Source organism: Armigeres subalbatus, chromosome 1 (assembly GCF_024139115.2).
Source record: "Armigeres subalbatus isolate Guangzhou_Male chromosome 1, GZ_Asu_2, whole genome shotgun sequence".
In the NCBI taxonomy this organism is placed as follows: domain Eukaryota; kingdom Metazoa; phylum Arthropoda; class Insecta; order Diptera; family Culicidae; genus Armigeres; species Armigeres subalbatus.
Genome location: NC_085139.1, coordinates 179,694,454 through 179,719,509, shown reverse-complemented (window position 1 = coordinate 179,719,509; position 25,056 = coordinate 179,694,454). Strand labels below are relative to the sequence as shown.

At 41.3% G+C, this 25,056-nt stretch overlaps 1 protein-coding gene across 2 annotated transcripts in view; it reads right to left on the bottom strand.

The window, feature by feature from the left end:
* LOC134205565 (probable serine/threonine-protein kinase DDB_G0282963) overlaps positions 1 to 25,056 on the bottom strand; it is a 599,905-nt gene that overhangs the window by 392,382 nt on the left and 182,467 nt on the right. The window contains exon 1 of one of the 2 annotated variants that reach the window (XM_062680902.1): positions 18,444 to 18,484. The exons of the other annotated variant lie outside the window; for it this stretch is intronic. The gene's annotated coding sequence lies outside the window, so the exon portion shown is untranslated. Of the gene's footprint in view, positions 1 to 18,443; positions 18,485 to 25,056 lie in introns of those variants that run through there. 2 annotated transcript variants of the gene reach the window in all.

Below are 25,056 nucleotides of genomic sequence, written 5' to 3'. Positions count from 1 at the left end.
AACAACTCAAAACATTTCGGAGTCAAGAATTCTCCTAGAAATCCTTCTAGAAGCTCCCCTGGGAACTTCTAAATTCCTCTGAAAATCGTTTGAAAATCCTTCTCATGTAATTGTAATTTCTCCTTATCTAGAAACCCCCAACTATTTTTTTAAAGGAAATTCATGAGGAAGTTTCTTGAAGATTTCTTTTCTTCCCTTCAAGTTTTATTTCTAGACATTTCTTCGGCTATTCTTCCAGGAAAATCTCCGGCATTTCCTTCAGGAATGCATTCTAGAGTTCCTCCAAACATACATACGGAATTTCCTCCCCAAATTCCACTAGAAGTTTCTTCAGTAATTTAAGACGGAAATCCTCCGATTTCGCTCCATAATTTCATCTGCTAATCTATAAAAAAATTTCTTCGAGAATTCTTCTAGAAACTGCTTCGGGCATTCCTCCAGGAACTCTTCCTTAAATTCCTCCGGGATAACTTCCAGGATTTTTTCCGGGAATACCTCTATAAATTCAATAGCGAAATCCTCTAGAATTACATTCTGGAATTCTTTCCACAATTATTTCAGAATATCCTTCAAGAATTCCTCTAGAAATTTCTTTAGGAATTTCTCCAGGAATTCGTCCAAGTATTACCCCGGAAATTCTTCCCTTCCTTCAGGAATTTCTCCGGGATTTTTTTCCGCGAAATTGTCCTAGAATTCTTTCCGGACTTCACCCGGAATTTACTCCAGAATTTCATTCGGAAATTAGTTTAGGAGTTCCTCCAGGATATTTTCCAAGAATCCTTCCAGGAATTTTTTCAGAACAAACAAAGAACAGCAATTTATCTGGAAATGCTTTCAGGATTTCATCTGGGAATTTCTGCATGAATTCTTCCTGGTATTTTTTCGGGAATTCCTTCAGATATTTCTCCAGAAATTCCTTCATGAACTTCTCCAATAATTATTTCAGTACTACCTTGTGAGAATTCCTCTGGAAGTGCTTGTGGGAGTTCCTTTGGGAGCTCCCCCAGGAGTTTTTGCAAAAGTTACTCTAGCAATCTCTCCAGGAACTTCACAGGGGATTCTTTGAGGATATTTGGCAGGAATTTCAAGGGCAATGGGATTTCGTAAGTTCCTCTAGAAATTCAACTCCGGGTATTCCATCGGCTGTTCCTCAAATTTCTCCGGGAGTTCCACTTGTAGTTCCTCCAGAAATTCATTCAATCTTTCTTTCAGGAATTCATTTAGGCTTTCTTTGGGAATTCATCTACAAATTCCTTCAGAAGTTCCTCGAAAAATTTCTCTGTAGGCTCCTCCGGAAGGTCATTTAAGAATTCTTCCAGAAGTTTCTCCTGGAATTCTTACGGAAGTTCATCCAGAAGTTCCTACGAGAGTTCCTCCAGGATTTCCTCCGGAAATTCTTCCTGTAGTTCTTCAATAAATTCATCTAGAAGTTCCTCCGGCAGTTCTTCCGAAAATTCCTTTGATAATTTCTCCGGGAATTCCTACAGAAATTCCTCTGGGAGTTCCTCCGGAAATTACTCCGGGAGTTCCTTCTCAAAGGAACATCCGGAGGAACTGCCGGTGAAACTCCCGGAGAAATGCTCATAAAAACTGCTGATGGATCTCCCGGAGGAATTCACGTAGGAACTGCCGGAGGAGCTCCCGTAAGAACTCCCGGAGGAATTTCAGGAGAAACTCCTAGAAAAATTCCTAGAGGACCTCCCGGAGGAACTCCCAGAAAAACTATCGGAAGAACTTCCGGAGGAATTTCCAGCTAATTTTCTGAAGAAAGCCTGAATGATCTCCTGGAAGAGCTACTGGTGGAACACCCGGAGGAATTTCTGAAGAAACTCCCGGGAGAATTTTTAAATGAACCCCCGGAGGAACTGCCAGTGAATCTACCAGAAGACTTCTCGGAAAAAAATCTTGAAGAATTCATCTTATAGACAAATCTCGTCTAGCTGAAACCTTTGTAGGGGTATGTAGCAGGACCATCATCATCATCAGAGGACCTCCCGGAGAATTCCTTGAGGAGCTTTTAGAGGAATTTCTGTATAATTCCCGGAGGAAATTCTGGAAAAATTCCCGGCAGAATTTTCAAAGAGCCCCCGTAAGAACTGCCGATAGAACTACCGGAATAATTCTCGAAGGTAATCCTGGAGGAATTCTTGGAGGATCTGCCGGTCGAACTCCTGGAAGAATTCCAGGAGGAACTTCCGGAGGAATTTTCGAAGAAACTTCTGGAGGATGTCCAGTGGAAATCTTGAAGCTTCCACCGGAATTCTTTCAGGATTTCTTTAGGTATTAATCTAGCAATTTCTCCAAAAATTCCATTGTTGATTTTATTTTCGGTATAATTTCTTTTTTTTTCTTTCGATTTTAAGGACGGCTACGCAGTCTTGAATTATTGAAACAAGATGTTTATTTATCCGACGTTTCGACACGGGGACACCATCCCCGTGTCGAAACGTCGGATAAATAAACATCTTGTTTCAATAATTCAAGACTGCCTAGCCGTCCTTAAAATCGAAATAAAAATATACAGTCGATTTCTCAATAGTTCGGTATAATTTTGAATAAATTTTCGGTGGAATTCCTGGAGAAATTCTTTGAAATTTTCGCAAGAAATTATTCGAAACTTTCACGGAAAAAAATATGGAATTTACACAGGAAGATTTTTCGCGAAATTCTCAGGAGTGTTTATTGGCAATTCTGCGGAATTTCCACGGAATATTCAGATTTTTTTTATGAGAAACAGCACGAAAGAATTATCTGAAGCATTCCCTGCAGAACTTATAAATGAATTCGTGAAGGATTTCTTGGAATAAATAATGGTGGAGTTTTTGGTCAATTCCCGGCGTAATTGATGGCGGAATTCCTGAAGACATTGCCGAAGAAATTGCTGGAGGCATTCCTGAAGAACCCGGGCGTGAATGCGTCACGTTTATTGACATTACGTTTTAGTACAAAACGCTGACTTCAACACTGACGCGCAACGCGCTGTTGAGATTCAGCCTTTACTGTTTGTTGTGGATTTGGTTTCAACGTGTTTGGAGCTTAGAAGGAAAAAGTACCAAGCACTAATAAACATGTGTTTTTATAAAACTACTATAAAACTACGATTCAGAAGACCTAAAAAATCGCTCACCTTGAGCGATTGGTTGTTCATTTTCGCGAAGGATGAACAATTGAATCAGATAAGGAAATACTAAAATTGTTGTATAGAAGTTTCATAGGTCACATCACTTCCCATGGTGAATCCCGATCTATGTTACTGATTACTCCACCCAACTAACACAACTTCCTTCCCGTGGTTATTGTGGAGATGCAGAGGTATTCTCAGTCTTAAGTAGCAACAATAACCACACACTAACATTCCCTCCCTTTCCCAACTGACTGTACAGACTTGGCCGGCGCCGTTATTGATCAATATTTGCGAGCTGCTGAAACGTGAACTTCGAGAATAGATGGTAAATCCCAAACACTATTCACTTGGATCGAAGTGCAATTTGCACCAGTTCTGATCAATCACGGAGTAGCAACCATTGATAAGTACAGTCAGGCTAAGCTGAGCTTTAAATTCAATCAATCATTATGGGGTATCAAAAACAGTTAATTTTGCACAAACTGTGCGGTAATTCATACCATTTTGGTCACTTGATATTTATGGAAATAGATTTGGAAAGTTCGGAATCATTTTTACACTTACCCCAGTGGAATGAGCTAAGTGGGAAACCCAAATTAACTTGACCTTCAATTGTGATGAGTGGTGACATATAATTAAAATCAAAACGGTAATTGCTCTGAATGTCTTTTTTTGAATAATTTCATTGGATTAACGGAATATGTCTCCAAGAAATTCTTGTAATAGCTAGTCGAGGGCTGGTTTTGTTCTCTCGAACACTAAGTTTACGTAAAATATATATGTTCGCACAAAAGATGAACATTTTATAGGAAAAAATTGGACTTACAGGGTTATTGACTAATAAACTCAGTTTAACGAATTGTGATAATCTCTGTGTGTGCGTGTTTGTATGTATGTGTGTGCGCAAAATACGTACAAAATTGAAATCAAGAGAATTATAAATAATATAATAGCGTTAACGTACTAGACAGTTTGCTTATTAACTATGATGGATTATTTTCATATTCCTGGGCTTTTGGCGTGCATGGTGCGGCTAGAAGTTCTTGGGCCGAGGAGATTTTTTGTTCAGTTTTGTGGAGTTTAATCTGTAGGTTAATAGTAGGCAAGCGAGAGCCACTTTGGACAGCTTATTCCATTTGATGGTTCACTACATGTCTATCGAAATATAGCCCGACTGCTTTGATTAATAATAATGCGACCATCGGTTGGACCATGGTTCACATTAGGCCTACTTTGATGGTTTAGAAGCATTTGATTATTTGCTTTGTGCAGTAAACGGCAAGTGCTGTTTAACTGCCACACAAAATTGAGGATACATTTTCAAATGTATTATAATACGTATTATATAATACATTGAAGTTCTTGTGATGGTGTGGCGATTAACAGCTTTAGGCAATGATTGTATCGAGGACTGTGGCGATTTTCAGGTAGGTGTTTCTTTGATGATACCGTTTGTAAAAGTGGAAAGAATCACTCCGGGTCAGTGGTGTCATGAAATAAATGTTACTAGGGTCCTTTTGAAAAGTTAAGAGAGAAATCTACATTTTTATTTGTTTATTGTATCAATTAGGAGTTAAATAAATGGTTGAAAAATATTGAGTATTCTGCGAGATAAATGGGAGACTTTTTAGAAATTATCAATCATAAACCTACGGCTTCCAAACAGTATAAATCATTATTTATCTGCGCAGAGAGCCGGGAATCGGGTCCATAGGCCCAAGTAGTGATTTATCCTATGTACACACTTTTTTTTACCGGGATCTCAGCATTTTGCTCAACTTTTACCGAGATTCGCACAGCCGAGCCCCAGTAAACATGTTTTTCGCCGAGATAACTGTCAAAGTTGCTGAAAGTCAGCAAATCATTTGCCGAAACCCAGCTAACAACCATGATTTCTGACGGGATATCAGTATTTATTTTGCTGGGCGCACGGCTGTGCGGATTTTGCCGAGCTGCAGAAATAAAATCTGAGTGTGACAATTCCAATTTTTCGAACTGATTTTTACACGTTCCCCCTTTTTCCACTTCCCCCAGTGTACCCCCAGATCGAAAATTATGTTAATTAATTTAATCGTATTTAATAAAACTAATCAAAGTTAGGTATGTTTAATTACACTTTGTTCGGATTGTCATATTTATTTTCATCAACATAGTACAATTCTGTTTATCCAAGGTATCTTTGAGCTTTAAAGTTTCTGCGAGTACAATACCTTCACATTCTAGGTTTGAATCAGCGTTTCAGTAGACAAAAATTGGAATAGCTAGTGATGTTTCTGGGGTACTAAAAATTGAATGTATTTTTCCCTCCGGTTGTTTTCATCCTGAATCACCACTCCGCTGTAATGCGTGGTTTTTCGTTCGTACAACAGTTATGGCAATCAATTCACCAACATCCTTGAATGCTCAATGTAGCAAACCGATTATATGCCTACGTTCTCCAACAACAAGAGACATGAAGCGTTGTAAAAACACAAACACACCCACAAAACCAATGGACATCGTGATCTAATTCAATTTCCATTTTTCCATTATTTCCCAAAAAAGAAAAGCGAAAAGCGGAACAAAGCATCATCCATCGGAAAGCTTCTTGTTTTGTTTTCCTACTTCTAAACGAGACAACGGTCCCTATAGGATATGAACTGCGCTCAACTCAACGATATTTTTAGAGTACTCCACACAAATGCACACGGTTGATGAAAAATTTACCATTATGAGGGTTCAATCAGATCCGCAATTGCTTCAGTTCATCTACCAATATTCACCGGTGTAAATGAGCACCCGTAACCATTTACGATCGTGTTTGCCAATTCAAGGTGGGAAAACTCCTATCCGGAATGGATTCAGTGATTCCGCCATCAAGACCAATCGATGGGCTGGCGAGGCCGCCGCCATCAGATAACACAGCCGGATCGAAGAAGCGTGGCATGAGATAGTACTAGAACAAAAATAACATATCCCAAAAAATATTTGTTATTCATATGTCTGTGAGTGATTTTCGACATGACAAACAAAGTTCGTGCGCTCAGCTAACAGGGTTGTATGGAGTGCCGTTCTCATTCCTCGGAATGGATCCTGCTGGGAGTACAAGCATCGGAATCGCTATGGGTGGTGCGAGAAAAAAAGCATACCAAAACAAAACCAAACCCAAAAGCAGCAGCACACAAACGCGAAATAAGCGAGGTGATGTGCCAAACAGCTCCACCATTAAAACAAGTCGAAAAGTCAGACCCAAATACCAGCACCAGACAACCAGGACAGGCCTCAACATGGGTATTGGTTCGCTTCTTGTCAGCATGTCAGCTAGGCGAGCCAAACGACCGACGGCGGGCGTAGATCGGTGGAAATTGTTTTGAAATCTATCAGCGCGAGTTTTCTCTCACTTCAGATTCGGCATGAGCCGACTGAAATGATCCTAATGAGTGCGAGGGTGGGCCTGGGGTGGAAGCGGTTGGATAGGTGTCTCGTCTGATCGTAACAGCATTTTACCGACTAGGGCTGTCGGTTTAAATTTAGCATTTATGACAACAATCCGTAGGCAGTGTTTCGTCTAGGTTCTCACGGTAGACAGCAAAAGGCGTGGTGTTAGGAAAGTAAGGCTGAAATTATAGTGTTTCATGTGCTTGTTTGCGTTTACCTAATTGCACTATTTGATTTTAATGTTACAGAACTGTTATCGAGGTCTTCGCTCCTGGTCACGAAGTGCTTCTCATCCTCACTAGCTTCAATTCACACTTTCAAAATTGGTATTTGTTCTAAATTCTCTATAAATTCGAAAACATCAATATTATTCAAATCCACCTTCATACCCACCAAATATTTAAGTCCAATATTATCGTCATAAATCTTCGCAATCATCTATGCCCCTCTCCGGATTTCGAATCTTTACAAATTCCCAGTCCCAATGCTCATTCGACACCGAATAGGCGTGCGGTCATGAAAATTCCGATCTCACTTTTCCGAACTGTGGAACGACGCTTCGTTGTCGACTTAAATAATAATAAGCACATTGTATTCATGGTTGGAGTTCCATTCTTCATCAATTTAGCAGAACCAATAAGCCGGCAGTCAGCTGGGATGGGACAAGGGGGAAAAAACTGAACCAAACCATCACAACGGGGAACGAGGGAATAAATTCAAATCATTGTTCCACTTCAACTTTCTTTCTCGCGGCGAGGTGCACTTCTCGCTTGCTGGCTCACTGTTCGTCGTAGTCGTCACCATCGTTTAATACGAGCAGAAAGAATGGTAATAAATTTGTCATCCATAAGTGGTGTTTAAATGCTTTTTTATTATTATTATTCGCCTTCGTCACTGCGATGGCGATGGTTTTTCTTGGCCCATCTGGGGGAGTATGTTCGATGAATGGTACTCTGGACTTGGGAATGTTACGTATTCAAATGAAATGTCCTGTCGCTCGCTATGAGAGAATGGTGAACATTCATTTGTAAGCAATTCAATAAGTTGGAAAATAAGTGGATTGCAAACTCACGCGAAATTCATTTGAGTGATTCTGATAATCGTTTTAAAAAGTTCGAAATTTATTAGGAATAAACGGCTATTTGAAAGAAGGTGCTCTTGCTGCTTGGGAGAGAGGCTATGGGTCAATGAGCTGGCTTTAGCTTCTATTATTGGGCAACTTGGTTTTCCAAGATACTTAGCGAAAGGCGAAACGCAGAAAGTAACGATTTAACGTTTCGTTTCGTTGATGTGAAGCCATAGCAAGAGAAGAAGGACGTTCGGCCGAACTGGAAATTTGATGTTTTGGTCATAACCGAATTGTATGTATGTATGGTTGTATGACCGAACAGATCATTTGGCCGAAAATGACGTTTGGTTGAAATTGTCGTTTGACAGTAAGGCAAATTTGGCAAAAAAAGTCGCTTGGCCGAATAGATTGTTTGGCACAAAGAGCCAATTGGTCGAACGGATCATACCATTGAAAATGTCTTCTTGAAAATGGACGAAAATGTCATTCGGTCAAATTGGTCATATTGCCAAAAAAGTTGTTTGACCGAACAGGTCATTCGTTTTGCCGAATAAATCATTTGACTTAAATTGATCGATTGCCTTGAAAAAACCGTTTAGCCAAACGACTTATATGACCAATTCGACCCAATGACATTTTCGGTCATATGACCTGGTCGGCAAGAAGACATGAATTATTTGACAGAAAATGCCGTTTGGCCGAATTGGTTAAATGGACGAAAATGTCGTTTGGCTGAGAAGCTTAAACGATCGTAAATGGCAGTCCTTATGTTGTACTGTTAAATGTACAAAAGCGATCCGCAAAATAATAATAAAAAAAACTATCCGTAAATAACACCTGATTGTTCCATGAAACGCTACCATAAATGCAAAAAAAAAAATAGTTTGAGAGTATCTATAAAGAATTATTTCAAGATCATAGATAGAGCTAAGCTGAAATTCAGCAGATAATAGGAAAATATGTTCCTTTAGACATGATCTAGAAATACAATATAATTCCTGCTATTTTCCCATGCACGAATGATCCATAATTCTTTGGAATAAGATCTATTAAAAACTATATTTTGAATAATAAAAAACTGGCAAAGTTTTTATTGTGATAATGATCCATAATTAGAGTAATATGATCCATAATTGTAATGATCCAAATATAGTTTTTGTATGGATCATTTTCCAAAGAATTATGGATCATTCGTTCATAGGAAAATAGCAGGAATGGTATTATTTTTCTTGATCATGTCTATCGGAACATATTTTCCAATTATTTGCTAAATTTTAGGTTGGTTACGGATTTTAGAAATATTAGTATGGGGATTCCCGAACTATTCTATGCATTTATGGTAGCCTTTATTCACGGGTCGTTTTTCATTGTTGTGTTGATCATTTTTTTTATTGTTTATATGCATAAGTATGTTTTGCCATCGTAAGTATCGTTTTGGTGAACTGGTCATATAACCGAAAATAATGTTTGGACGAACAATAGTGAATGTGAAACGCCAGAAGTGATTTAAGATAATTGAAAAGCTATATTGAGAAGAAGACAGTAACAAGTGAGAAATGGGTTGGTGGAGAGGGGGAGGAGTGTGCAAGGCATTTCACTCTTTTTTTTCTCATTTACCAACTCGCTTTACTCATTTCCCACTTGTCACTTGTCACTTTTTGCTTTTCACAATGAGAAGTGATATAATTGGAAAGTGAAAAGTCAAACACCACACTTCTCACTTCTTTTCTTCATTTTTCACGCACTAAGAAAAAATAGTAGAGCGAAGTGAAAAGTGAGAAATGAAAAGTTGAAAAGAGCTGTTAGATCCCTTCACACTCTTAACATTCACTGTTCTCTGGTCAAACAACATTTTAGGCCGAATGGCCCGTTCGGCCAAATGACCTTTTCTGCCCTATGCTCTGTTCAGTTGGATCTTTTCGACCAAACGACATTTTCGGTCGAATATCCTTTTCTATCAGGCATGACAAATGCTGGGTGAAGCGTACTTCGCGTACCTGAAGGAATAAAATAAAAATAGGAATAGAATAAAAAAAATCGCGGTCCTTACCCAAGCAACCAGAAGAATGGATAAGATGGGATGTTTTGGCTTAATCAGCTCACATTGTAAGTAACTTTTTGTATGGTGAGAGCGTAAAAATGAATTTTAAAGTACCGTTGAGGTGCTTGGAACTCAATGTGAACCCAGAGTGAACCAATTGGCTCGGTTTGGAACAAATTTAAGTAAAATCTGAACTTTTGGTTCCTACTACTTACAACCCTACCCAAGCTTACAACCCAGCAACTCCTATCCCTACCTCCTTGTGGTGCTGGCCGGGATACGAGCAACCTTAGGGTAGACCGGGTGATCAACCCCGGTGGGAGCTATGGTAGTATGCTGACAGGGAAGTATGCTGATCGAGCGTCTGTTCTCCATGTTGGGAGCGGCTCACAACAGCGTCTGTTCCTCATGCTAGGAGCGGCTGCTCATTGTCTAAGTACCAGCGAGGGACTCTAAGCAAAACTGTGCACACCATGCCGCGATGTAGATAGCGCGGTAACGGATTGATTCAACGGCAACAGACCCGAATATAGGACAACGATTGGAAAGTCGGATCTTGGAACGTGAGAACCTTATAGACATCAATCGATGCGACTGTGGTGCAGGTTACCAAGACATCAACCACGTTGTCTGGAGTTGTCCCAATCACGACGTCGCCAGGTCCGATTTATATGCATCCCTCCGGACCCGAGGGAAACCAGATAAGGTAGACTTTAGAGATGTGCTGGTAAGCTTGTTCTAGATTACATGGCCATCGTGCATAACTTCTTAAAACGAATCAATGTTTTTGTCTGACCCCCTGTCTATTGTAAGGTCATGTCCACCTTGTCCCAACCCACTCCGCCAGGAAAAACATGAGAACTTGAAATGAACCCGCACGTGTTGAGCTCCTGGCTCGTGAGCAGCAGAAAGTCAGCGTGAGTGTGGCAGCAATCCAGGAAATACGGTGGCAAAGAACTGGAGAACGTGAATTCCGGGTGGTGGATCCCATATCGAACACTTCATTCAAGTACCACATCTACCATAGCGGCGGTGATAGAGCAGAACGAGGAGTTGACTTCATGGTGATCGTGTAGCAGATGAAGTGTGTTAACAGGTGGAAGCCGATAAGTGACCGCATTTGCGTGTTGAGAATGAAGAGCAAATTCTTCAACTATAGCCTGCACACTTAGTTTTCATTCCTGCAGCTCGGCAAAAATCCGTACAGCCTTGCGCCAGCAAAATAAAAAAACTGATATTCCGGCAAAAATGGTGTTTGTTAGCTGATTTTCGGCAAATTATTTGCTGATTTTCAGCAATTTTGACGGATATCTCGGCAAAAAACATGTTTGCTGGGGCACGGCTGTGCGAATCTCGGTAAAAGTTGACCATTTTGCTGAGATCCCGGTAAAAAATATTAAGTGTGTGATCAGCATCTATGCCCCAACGAACAATAAGCCTGATGACGTAAGGATGAGTTCTGTGAGAGCTTCCATAAGGCCTATGGAGAGTAAAGATTGTCATAGGAGATGCAAATGCGCAGATCGGGAGAGGAAGTTTCTTTCGCCCTGCCATTGGCACGGAAAGCCTTCATTCCGACCTTTGCTGCTGCTAGAGGGATGGCAATCAGCAGTACCTACTTCGCAGGTAAGAATATGTTTTACGCAACTGTAAATGGCGCGCGGCATAAGACTGCGCCATGTGCAATGACCGAGAGGAGCATTTGTTGACAGACAAGACTATGGGGGCAGCACTTCGAAGATTTGTTGAACGGTGGAAATGAAGGTGTATTAAGGAGCAGGATGGACATAGTCGGCGACGGTCAAGCTGTGGAACAACCAACGCTGGACGAGGTAAAGAAGGCTCTAAACGAGCTGAAAAACAGTAACGCTCCTGGGAAGGACGAGATATCAGTCGAGCTTCTCAAACACGGACGTGAGCAGCTGCATCAATCAATCAACCACATTATCCAGAAAATATGGGAGGATGAAGAAGTGCCTGCCGGCTGGTTGGATGGCCTCCTATGCCCAATCTATAAGAAAGGGCACAGACTAGAGTATGCCAATTACAGAGGGATCACCCTTCTGAACTCGGCGTACAAAATCGCGAATCGCGTATTAACAGACTGTGCAACGCTGAATGGCTAGAAATCAAGTATTCGGATTGCAGACGAAGTGTCAATCTCGTTTGTGACCTTAGGCGGATTGAAGCAGGGTGATGCACTTTCGAATTTATTGTTCAACATTGCACTCGAAGGCGCTGTTGGGAGATCTGGGAGCGTGCAGAGGAACGGCACTATCATCACACGGTCGCATATGCTCCCATGCTTTGCGGACGACATCGACCTTAATGGAATCGATCGCAGAGCAGTCCCACTGAAGAGGGAGACGGCGAGGATAGGCTTAATCATTAACTCTACCAAGCCAAAGTACATGGTGGCAGGTAGAGATAGGGGAAGACTTAGTGGTGTTGGTGCAGAGGTAGTCCTTGATGGGGATGTGTTTGAAGTTGTTGAAGAATTTGTTTACCTTTAAACATTTCCCGTGAAGTGAAAATACGTATTGCTGCTGCAAATAGGGCCTTTTACGGATAACGTAACCAGCTTAGGTCCCGCAACATGCAGACGGAAACGAAATTTGCTCTATACAAAACTCTGATTCTACCAGTGGCCCTTTATGAGCTGTATCAAGTATACAAAGAAAAAAATATTATGAATCGTATAAAATACGGCAGACTTCAGTGGGGTGGTCACTTAGTGCGAATGTCGGAAGAAGTAATAGCGACAACAATATTCAACAGAGAACCAGATGGGGATCGGCGACTTCGTGGAAGACCACGAACACGCTGGCTGCACGCGTTGGAATCGGACCTGGAGACCCTGAACGTGCGGGGAAACTGGAGGAACATCGCCCAAGACCGACGATTATGGAGCTCTACAATACGCCAGGCATAGGTGTATCGACGCTGTAGCCAACCAGGTATCCAGGTATCTGTGGTGATAGGATGGTTGTAATAGAGTAGTGTGATTGTGGATCGGAGGGGCATAATGTAATTGAGTGAAGGATGAATCACAATTACGCATGGCGGGACGCCCGCATACAAGCGTTGGTGGGACGCTCGCATACAAGAAATTCTTTCTTTTCGTAGTACGTCCACAAGACGAATAATACAATAGTGGGTTGGATGGCTCACAATTCTGCGCAGTGGGACGCCCGCACATAAAAGTTTCTCCCTCTGTGTTTGTGGGATGTCCGTAGGAAGAATGGTGCAATTGTGGATCAGATTAATCACATTTCTGCGTGGTGAGACGCCCACATATAAGAGTTTTTTTTGTTTTGGTGAGACGCCCACTTATAAGAGATTCTTATAATTTTCGTTGGTGAACGCCCGTAAACGAATGGAGTTATTGAACCATTTGTTTGAGAAACTGCATATGTAACATTTTTAACCAAAATATTTTTTTATATACTCTTACACATCGTCCAAAAAGACGTATTCCGGACAAAAAAAAAGTTTTGTATGAAAATATTCCGTTTGTTTAACCTTTTGTCTGTGCTCTGGGGTCAATATGACCCCAGGCCACTTTGAGTGGCTGCCATTTTTTTAGTTTTCAACCGATTCTCCTATTTTTTTGAAAGTTTGGTAAAACTCGCCGAGATCTGTCTCCTAGGTGCAAATTCGCTTGAAAAATCTTGAAAATATGCGCTACAGTGTCCTTTTTTCAAAAAACTTACGTTGTCTGTGCTCTGGGGTCAAATTGACCCCAAATTGAAATTGCTATAACTTTTTTAATGTTTGGCCAATTTCGGATTTTTGGGGCTGTTTCGAAAGATAATTTAATTATCTTTCAGGTCGTTACCAAAGATTGACTATAGGTGGACGGGTACATCGCGGGGAGGGATTTTCGTAAAAAAGGGTACAAAAACAGTGATTTTTCATGCTTATTTTATTATATCTGAAAATCCTACCCATTCTGAACTGCACCTTTTCAAAAAGGTTATGCAGAAAGGCGTGTGCTTTGGCATGAGGCATTGATTAGTTTAGCGCTTGATCGCTAGGTGGCGGTATATTTGAATTCATTATGTTAGACTACTCAAGTAACTCCGATATATAGAATTTTCCTCATTGTAAATATTCTAATCGCACAATTTTGACATTTGTAAAGATGACGTCTGTAACAAAGTTCGTCTGATGGGAATAGTCTGTCATGCGACGGAATAAATAATAAGGAAATTTACAAATAGGCGGCGCTAGTGTACTTGCAATATTCTTGCATATATGAAATATTGCTTTAGCTTGAGATCCCTCATACTTACACCCAAGTTGTATTCGGCAACATTGTTCAGGATGTCTATCACTACAAAGCGGTGCTCAATATAATGAGCACTTCTTCCCATTTTAAATTTGTGCGATAAGAATATTTACACTGAGGAGAATTCTATACATCGGAATATCTTGAGTAGTCTAAAATAATGAATTCAAATATACCACCACCTGGCGGCCGAGTTCTAAACTTATCAACGCCTCATGCCAAAGCACATGCCTTCCTGCACAGACTTTTTAAAAAAGTTGCAGTTCAAGATGGGTAGGATTTTCGGATATAAGTAAAATAATCATGAAAATCACTGTTTTTGTATCCTTGTTCACTAAAACCCCTCCCCGCGATGTATCCGCCCACCTATAGTCAATCTTTGGTAAGGATCTGAAAGATGATTAAATTATCTTTCGAAACAGCCCTAAAAATCCAAAATTGGCCAAACATTGAAAAAGTTATAGCAATTTCAATTTGGGGTCAATTTGACCCCAGAGCACAGACAACGTAAGTTTTTTTGAGCACAGACAGAAGGTTAAGAAGCTACATATGTGCACGCACTTTGAAGAGCAATTATGGAGTACAGCTTACAGTTTTCGCGTTGAAAGTGCCCCAGGGTATTGAGTTTTGCCAAAAACTATTGATCTGAATCGACGATTCGGTACCAATTTGCTCAAAACAATAGCCTACACCGCAAGTGTGAAGTTTATTGACTGTGAGTCCTGCTAGCAAGGAATGCGCGTTTAACGAGCAGTGGTTGGACATCAGCCGACACACTAATTTGATAACATATTGCCTAGAGTCCAATTCGTTGAACCACGGCTTCTTCGATAACTGTGGAAGAATGGAATGTAATCATCTTCCCAAATCATCTTCCTCGCATTCTCGTCGTTGTCCAAGGCGTGTTGACGAGCAGCTGAGAAAAGTTCGTTAGAGGCGATTTTGCGCTCATAAATATCGCCTTCCATAGCTCCTATAAAGAAGGGTGCTTAAACATGAGCCCTGGAGGAGACCTGATGTAACTAATTCTAGTAGTTGTTGAGTTACCTTGAGAAAAGTTCATACTTAGACAAGTTTTACAAAAAGTTGTTTTATATTGGCGAAAGCCCACACTCGTAATATTTTTTTTTCTGAAAGAACGTTAACGCAAACTTCTTATTAGGAATAAGCCTTTTAGATTTCTGTAGTAAGCCGTCGTTCGTTCCCTTGATATCAATATCGTCGGCGAAACCAAATAACTGGACGGACTTCGTGAAAATCGTACCACTCGTGTCAATCCCTGCCCTTCGTACTACTCCCGCCAAAGCGATGTTGAATAGCAGACACGAGAGACCATCACCTTGCCGTAACCCTCTGCACATTTCGAAGGGACTCGAGAATGCCCTTGAAACTCGAACTACGCACATCACCCGATCCATCGTCTCCTTGATCAACCGTATCAGTTTATCCGGAAATCCGTTTTCGTGCATTAGCTGCCATAGCTGGCCCCGATCGGTTGAATAATATGCGGCTTTGAAGTCGATAAATAGATGATGTGTGGGCACGTTGTATTAGCGGCATTTCTGCAAAACCTGACGTATGGCGAACACCTGGTCTGTGGTAGAGCGTTCACCCATAAATCCCGCCTGGTACTGACCCACGAACTTTCTTGCAATTGGTGTTAGTCGGCGGCATAAAATTTGGGAGAGTGCCTTGTAGGCGGCGTTCAGCAATGTGATTGCGCGGTAGTTGCTACAATCCAGATTATCGCCCTTTTTACAGATGGGACATACGACTCCTTCCATCCACTCGTGCGGCAGAACCTCATCCTCCCATACCTTGGTACCCAGTGCAACGCTCTAGCCAGTGCCTCGCCACCGTGTTTAAATAGCTCTCCCGGTAGTTGGTCAACCTCAGGGGTTTTGTTGTTATTCAACCGGCCAATCTCCTCCTGGATTTCCTGGAGATTCGGAGCCGGAAGTCGCATGTCCTGCGCGCGTGCTCCTAGGTTCATTACCATACCGCCTCCGTTGTCTGCCATATCGCCATTCAGGTGCTCTTCGTAGTGCTGCCGCCACCTTTGGATCACCTCACGCTCGTTTGTAAGAAGGCTCCCGTTTATGTCCCTACACATATCGGGCTGTGGCACGTGGCCCTTACGTGAACGGTTCAACTTCTCATAGAACTTTCGTGCGTTATTAGCGCGGTACAGTTCTTCCGTCTCTTCACGGTCTCGATCTTCCTGCTGGCGCTTTTTCCTCCGGAAAATCGAGTTTTGTCTGTTCCACGCCCGTTTGTATCGTGCCTCGTTCGCCCTCGTGCGGTGTTGCCGCAATCTCGCGCATGCTGCATTCTTCTCCTCAACTAACTGCTTACATTCGCCGTCATACCAGTCGTTTCTCTGATCTTGAGCCACCATGCCTAGTGCAGCGGTTGCGGTGCTTCCAATGGCGGATCAAATATCTCTCCAGCCATCTTCAAGAGATGCTGCGCCTAGCTGCTCTTCCGTTGGGAGTGCCACTCCCAGCTGCTGCGCGTAGTCTTGGGCTAGTCTACTTTCTTGTAGCCGCCCAATGTTAAGCGGCGGCGGACGACTCCGACGCGTGTTGATCACCGTCGAGAGTTTTGAGCGCAGACATACTGCAACGAGGTAGTGGTCGGATTCAATATTCGCACTGCGGTAAGTGCGTACGTTCGTGATGTCGGAGAAGAATTTGGTCGATTTGGTTTTCTGTTACTTGGTTGGGTGATTTCCATGTGGATATTCTTGCGGGGGAAGAAAGTGTTTCGAACTACCATTCCGCGGGAGGCTGCAAAGTTTATGCATCGTTGGCCGTTGTCGTTCGATACGGTATGCAGACTATCCGGTCCGATGACCGGTCTATACATTTCCTCCCTTCCTACCTGACCGTTCATGCCACCGATGACAATTTTGACGTCCCGCAGTGGGCATCCATCGTATGTCTGCTCCAGCTGCGCATAGAACGCTTCTTTCTCATCGTTGGATCTCCCTTCGTGTGGGCAGTGCACGTTGAAACGGCCTTTTATCCTCAGCTTGCACATCCTTGCGTTGATTGGCTGCCACCCAATCACGCGTTGGCGCATCTTTCCCAGCACTATGAAGCCGGTTCCCAGCTCGTTGGTGGTGCCACAGCTTTGGTAGAAAGTAGCCGCTCGATGCCCGCTTTTCCACACTTTCTGTTCTGTCCAGCAGATTTCCTGCAGCGCTACGACATCGAAGTTGCGGGGATGTAATTCATCGTAGATTATCCTATCGCAACCTGCGAAGCCTAGCGACTTGCAGTTCCATGTTCCAAGCTTCCAATCGTGATCCTTTATTCGTCGCCTAGGTCGTTGCCGTTCCCTTGCCTCTGCGGAATCCATATTGAGTAACCGAAGAAAAGCATTTTGTTTCAACCCATTTAATCGAGCCGATTGAGAATCATTTTCTCTAACAACTTCGCGATTGGATGGTACGAGTAATGATCCGGACGTAGGTTTCTTTTTATGACAAGAATGGGGTAAGTTTGCGTTGCATTTGACGGATATTTAGAAAGTTTTCCTATTAAAAAAATTCTTATCATATCTGAGTTCAACAAAACTAATTTTATCCCCAATTTCAAAATTATACACACGCTTCAAGTTGCGTTGCATTTCGATTCCGTCCAACTTCAAACTTCAGATTAGAGCTAGGGCTCATATTATTTAAATCGAATCACAAATCACATCACAGCTTCCGGATGAGTAAACCACTTCAAAAACCACATTTTCCAGCATCGATTCCTAACTGCAACCCCCAAGGGCACTAAATTTCGGTAAATTTTCGCAAATTGACCCAAATGTTGCACCATTCGGTTTCAAGGCCCTTTTCGAAATTAACCACCCGAGATTAATTCGAACTTAATTGGAAAGCTAGTGAATGGCATTTCTCCGAGACCCACTGAGCCTGATTTACCCATTCGGGGTGGCGGCAAATGGGATCGTGTTGGGTTGGTTGGGGCCGCTCAATTTAATGGGTCTCGGATCTCGGCACATTCAATCGGCTGTCGCTACGTGTGAACGCTCTCGGTGCCGTGCCGTGCCGAATGTCGTTTCCCTTGGTGTCCGCTGGCATCAGGAGTTTTGCAGAGGCAAAACTTTTGCCCCTGCTCCCGAACATCATCGGATAAATTCCTAAATTTAAAGCGATACAGTTGCCTGGCGAAATGGTTGCGTTAATGGAGCGGCACGAGAAAAGACGACAAGCGATGGTATGATGAAACTGAGGAGCGTCGCTTGCCGATGAGTGAGAAAGGTAATAAAATTATTCAAACTGTTTAGGCATAATTTAGACATAATTTGGATGACTTTTTATTAGAGTTGGGATTTCTTGGAGATTTTGATAACTCCGCTGCTTTGTTCCTTTCGGGGAGGCGATTATGCTAATTCAATGAAACAATCAATAAAACTTGACGGAAGTTTCCGGTCGGTTGGTCGGTTTGCTTTTTTTTATTGATGTTGGCTTGTTATGTTTGTGAATTACCTTATTTCCTGTGGATGGATTCGCATCGAATAAATATGTACCTGGAATGGAGAAAGAGAGAAGTGTATTAGTTTTGCGCAAACTGATGTTAAACAAAGCTGGAAGAAATGGTTTTAAAAGGTATGCGGTATGTGGATATTCTCTCTCTTATTTTGGCTACGAAATAATGGTCCATCAAATTATGGTCCTCATAAGATCTAATCTTACGTTTCAAAGAGTCTGACGATGAAAACAGACCAGTTAGTGGCTGCGTTTGCGTATTGAGCTCGTAGCCCAAGTAACACACAAAAACATGTTTTAAAATTCGAGCCTAAAAAATTGTCACATAACAGTGGTACAAGTGTTACACAAAAACATATTATTTTTTCATATACTTTGAAGCATGTTTTCTTCGAATAAACTTGTAAATCATACATTTACTTTGATTTTGCAATATTATGGTAATTATAGGCTACGGAAACATATAAATTACTTCAACATAACAAGTTTGTTCATATGATGATGATGACTCAATGATGTTTTGTTAAAACCACAATACGACTTATCTAAATTTGACAGATGAAAAATCTGAATCCGCACTGAATCTTATGTTTACATTATTCTTCTCTCAGCTCGCGATTTCATATTCAAAAATTTGTTCAATTTAAAGTCTTATGAAGATCAAATCCATGAAAAACGGCATGCTGCAGGTAAGCAAACATAATTATAACGTTTGGTGGGTGGAACTATCCAGGAATCGAAAAATAATGCAATGTGAAATCTTGAGGTGGAGGCGAAAAATATCCATATATTTAATGCGTTGTTTTAGATATGTTTTTAGAACACGTTTACAAACCTAAGCAATGGAAGTTTAAATGTCGATTCCACACGGAATCTGTTTTTCACTTCGCGACTTTCGAAAACTAAATCTCGGGTTTTCGAGTTCCGATGGCTCTTATATTTCAGAGAGAGGCATGCTGCAGGTAAGCAAACATTATTTTTCAAAAATGTGAGCTAAATTATTTACGGATTTAATATTTGCGGCGGGTAAAATGGCCCGATGGAATCTTTTTCATTGTGTTTTAGTAGAACCTTTCTAAAACTGCACACTGACATTGATTACCTCCGTGTCCAGACCTGTGTTAATAGCAGTGTAAACATTTTGTGCCCGCTGTCATTGTCAGTCACAGTATGAAAACTATTAGTGCCCGATATATTCAAGATATTGTCAGGCAAAAAGATAAGCATACGCAATACGCATGCCATTAAACTGATCAAGACCGCTGAATTAAAATGGTCAACCATGTTGAAAATCATTCGTCTTTAACTCAATAGTTAAAATTTGGCTAAAATTATCAAAAAACATCAATTTTCTGATTGGCGCGTAAATTTTATGTAGGTAAAATGTTGACTTTCACCATAGAGCTAGAACCGCATATGAAATTTCTGAATAGGAATTTATAGATTTTTAGAATTGTGATAATGCTTCATCCATCCATTATATTAATGTTATTTGAACTTATCCATTTTAAGTATTGAAATGTGTTTGTTTTTGTTAATTATCTTAGAGATGACACCGACTTTTAGATCAAGAGATGGTATTATTATTTGTTTCATCATAGTTGGAATAACGTTTTTCTAACATATAAATGTTTGTTTGGGTTATGTTTCGCATGAGTTTCTAGATGACAAAATTTGTCTCATAAGTCATAAGTTTTTGCGCTTTTTAGGTACTACAAGCGGTCATGAGACACGTTGATGTAACTAAAATTAATCATGGCAAGAAGTATTATAAACTTTTAAGGAACAAAGTGTGTTACTTGGGAGTAGCGTCTGGACACTGAGTTGTCTTTGTGGCATCAGCAGAGCTTGCAATTAGATTCATATAATGCAATAAATGCGTCCAAGTTGAAATCATCCTTTCAATAAATTTTCCTATCATTCATCAATCACACATCATCGATTTATGTACCAATAAAATCTGTTCGTGTTGTGACGTTTGCACTTCCCTTCAAATTAAATCTGTTTAGGGGTCGTACACATATTACGTAAGCACTTTTTCTGGGTTTTTCGACCCCCCCTCCCCCCATGTAAGATTTTTTTCATACAAATGATTTTTTATTTATATGGTGCGTAAGAAAATGACGAACCCCCCCTCCCCCCATAAGTGCTTACGTAATATGTGTACGGCCCCTTAGGTTCCCAACACCTTTCCATTGCCAAATATCCAGCCCAACACGAAACCTACCACCGCTGATTAAATTGATTCAGGATCACCCAGAAAATGGTGCTAAATGAGTTAGAAAACGGCACTCTGCCAAATGCTCGGACTATCACAATTAATACCGTTTCTCACACCCTCTCAGCCCCACAAATCCTGCCCATTACCATTAGAGCCATTGAATATCCCATCGATCGCAACGCCAAATCAGCATGCAAAACCACCACGCTCAATTAGTATACCCGCTGCCCCCACCCACACACCCCGCCATCGCTCAGCCGGAAAGTTGATTTTGTCCATTATCTGTAATGGAATTGCCCAGTTTAAATATTTACGGAAAATCCGAACTAATCGCTGCCACACTCGCGTTCGCTCTGTGCGACGTCCGTCGCCGCCAGTATATGCGTTCAATTCCCTATGGTCGAAAGCACCGAAACTCGTCCCTACTTCTGTGTGCTACCCGATTGGAAATGTGGTTAACAATGTGGCCCTCAGCGGCCGAATCGACTACACTGCATGCGAAGGTAATGCTGGGAAATCTCTCTCCTTCCTCACCTTCCTGCGTCTGGAGTGCTTCAAGCTCGGCCAATTTCATCGTTGCCTGGACCGCTTCTCAACTCCGGACGGAACGATGACTACCACCGCTACGGCGAGCTCAGCAGTAGTAAATTTTTGATAACGATCTTAGTATTACGTTGCTGCTGGCACTCCCAGGGGGTTGTAGTTTGTTTATGTTGCGAGCATAAATTCTAGCAATTTTAGGATCCGGTTCGGGTTGAGATTATTGGTAGTTCTATTTTTTGTGAGCTCTGCCGTTCTTTTTTCGTGGAAACAATGGAAAAAGCTAAATAAGGTTTCCGATAAAATATTTTCAGAAGATTTCGCAATAACGAGAAATGTTTACAGTGGGAAAATGGATTGGAAATTAACTAGCAAAGATGAAAAAGAAATAACAGAAAGAAATGTACAACTTGCAAATGAATTGGAAGAAGAGAGTATTCTGTTCAATTGGAAGTGAAAATGTGACCTTCGCAACATCTGCTTCTTATTTATTCGTGCCTTTTTGGTTTATGGAAAACTCTTCTATGGTTATAGAAATCATCAAATACTTGGTGAAAGTTTTGTATTGGGTGACTCTTCAAAATGATGTGTTGGTGATTTCAATTCATTCTTATGTAGCTTTGTATTATGGTTATTCAAATCAAGTGTGTTTAGAAAGAAAATAAAATAAAGGTTTAGTAGACAAGAAGTTGTCCTGGCCTCAGTCCTGTTGTTTCCTCTTTCTCCCTATGGCTAGGCACTTCTGTTGTCAGCTCGGATAACTTAAAGTCCCAAAAAGAATTATGGAACTATATTGATCTATTTAGTGAATAAAGTGAAATTCCCTCGTCGATATGTTCAGTGTTCACAAAATCTCAAAATCATTTACTACTGTTTCGCTTCATCTTGATGCAACAGTTAATCTAATGACAGATTTTCCAAATGCTTATTTTTGTTACACCAGTTCTTTAAATAAAAACACAACTTTAATACGACTCACGTTTTCCGCACGCCTATCTCAAGTGGCTTCTACAGGATTGAATCTCTGCCGGATTTTGATAATCCCAGCTTATAGCCGGAACGATACGAAACAACAACTTCCGCCGAACATTTTCTACGATTTTTTTCCACTCATTCAGTTCTGCCTTTCGCCTTACTTTCTGTCCCACTTGCACCTACCCACTCCAATAATCCTCGGCATCCAACGACGACGACGACGATCACTTAATCTCGCCTCAAATCAGCCATCCATGAATGTCACCATTAGCGAAGAGGCACGCATCGCATGCTGCTGCTGCACATATGCGGAATAAACGGCAACCCAGGCGACGCGACCACGCACGCAATCAGACCAAAAACCCAAAGCCAAGAGCCGAGAAGCCGCCCGATTCATCCGGTCCTCGTCGTCGTCGGTGGCAACGGTGCTGTTGGTTGGTGGCAAAGGAAGAAAAATCCAGAGCAGCTACTAGCGCGGGAAAGTGGGAAATAGCTAGGTTTCATCATCACCGTCATCATCATCATCATCATCCTCTCGGTACGGTGTCTTTCCTAAACCGCACAGAATGCGGCTTGACGTCCTCGCTCCTTCATGGATTATTTATTTTATTAAAAGATCCATGAAATATGACTGTATGTGCACATCGTTTAGTGACACGCCGGGTTTGCGTGCCAAGTGAACCATTGCAGGTTAGCCCGGGATGCGAGCTTCGGTCCGGGATGGGTCGCGAAGACTGCAGACAAAGTTGAGGTGGAACCGGCGGATGTGTCGTATACGTTTGTGTGCGAGTGTGGACGAGATAAAGAACTTCCGAAGAACTCACAAACATGCCATGCTTGAGCGGGATCAAACTTCATCTGTTGGCGACGTTATTATCGAAATGCATTTGCCATTGCAATGGTGGCATCCGATTTGGGATGACTTGACAATGTTTCCACTTGCATTATCTTAATTTTTGGTTTCATTCTTTGTAGATGTAGTTAGTCGAGAAAGCATCTAATACGAAAAATGTTTGCGCCGCGAAATTTTTCCTGTCATATTGCCTAATAACGTTAGGTAATCCTTGCCCGGCTATAAAGCAAGACCATACCAAGGGTGGCTGGGCTCGATTCCCGGTGCCGGTCTAGGCAATTTTAGGATTGGAAATTGTTTCGACTTCCCTCTGGGCATAAAAGTATCATAGTGCTAGAGAATACAAATATGAAAATGGTAACCTGGATTAGAAACCTAGCAGTTAATCGCTGTGGAAGTGCTTAATGAACAATAAGCTGCGTGGCGGCTGTTAGGGGAATGGGTTTTCGGGGTATGTAATGCCAATAAGAAGAAGAAGAATCCTTGGTTATGCAGAAACCTTATCTAAGTGAAAAAACTCAAAGGTGCAGCCCAATCGCGTTGTACGCAAAGGTGACGTTGAACTACGTAGCTGTATGTAATGTACAGGTTTTCGACTATTCTATGCGATGAGCGTTTTTCAATCTGCTTTTGTTGTTTATCCTATGCTCCTGAGTATATAATTTTTGAACATTTGAAAAGGAAGATAAAAATAAAATTTTCAAATAATCGAGGATGAACAACACGTTCACGATGAAAGCGTTCACATATTCAAATTATCAATTGATGAGAACTCGTTAGAGAGTAAGAATCGTTCGATAATTGTATCGATTCGAAGCATTGGTAAATGATACTTTTGAACTTATTTTCCTACATAACACCAAAACACAATGCCAATCATCCGATTGAACTTCATTGTTGACATTAAATTGGTATTACATTTATTTACATTTGGTTTAAAATTTGAAAATTTTCTACACTGGCTGATAGTGTACAGCTGCAACCTTCGCCGACGCAAACTGGAACAGAGACTAAGCACCCGTCACTAAGTCTGTCTAAGCCCCTGGTGGCTCATTACAAAAAAAAAGCCCATCGCGAAAGCTGGGCTGTCAACGGCGTTTGGTGGTCATTCTATGCAGGAAGTCGCACAGAAGGACCAATCTTCAAAAAGACGTTCGAAAACCATTTTTTCAAAATGATCCAAATTGATAACTTGAGTCATGGGTTGTTAGTAGAATACTTGACGATGATCTAAACATAGTTTTGAGTCATTTTATTTGGGTGGATCTTACCTTTACAGTTAATACAAGTTGAGCATGTTGTCGATTTTTAATTCTGTTAAATCTTGTAACATTTATCTTACTGTTCATAATGTTGGCCGCAACGTATACATCGCCCAAACTAATTATATTTGGCACCATTACAAAGTGTAGCCTTAAAACTAATAAAGCCACGCTTAAACGTTCGTAAATTAATTTTGATCGCGCAGAAAGTACTCGGTCTTTATTATGTATAAAATTATTATTGTATTATCTTCTTGCTGTATTCATTGTAAAATTCAAGAAGGTACCCATCGGTACCCATCAATGAAATTCACACTGTAGCTTCATTTTTTTTGTCAGGAATCCAATCCTGAAGAAATTAGGTTTCGCCACCCTCCGCCTGCTCAGTTATTTCGGTTTTACTGACGGTGGTCCTTCGGTCTTGCCAATCAATTTTGATAAGTGCAGTAACGCACAATTTGTTTATACTTCTCTTTCTACTTCTCATTTGCCCCAATGCAATGGTGTGACATCAGCTTAAAATTGTCTAGGGGTCGTACACTTATTACGTGAGCATTTTTTTTTCTGGGGTTTTCGACTCCCCCTCCCTCATGTAAGATTTCTTTCAAACAAATGTTTTTTTATTTACATGGTGCGTAAGAAAACGACAGAAGCCAAACCCCCCCCCCCCCTCCCCATAAGTGCTTACGTAATATGTGTACGCCCCTCTAGCACAATTTGTTCTTGTCTCACGCATACTGTTGTTAAGGAAATCCCACGTGA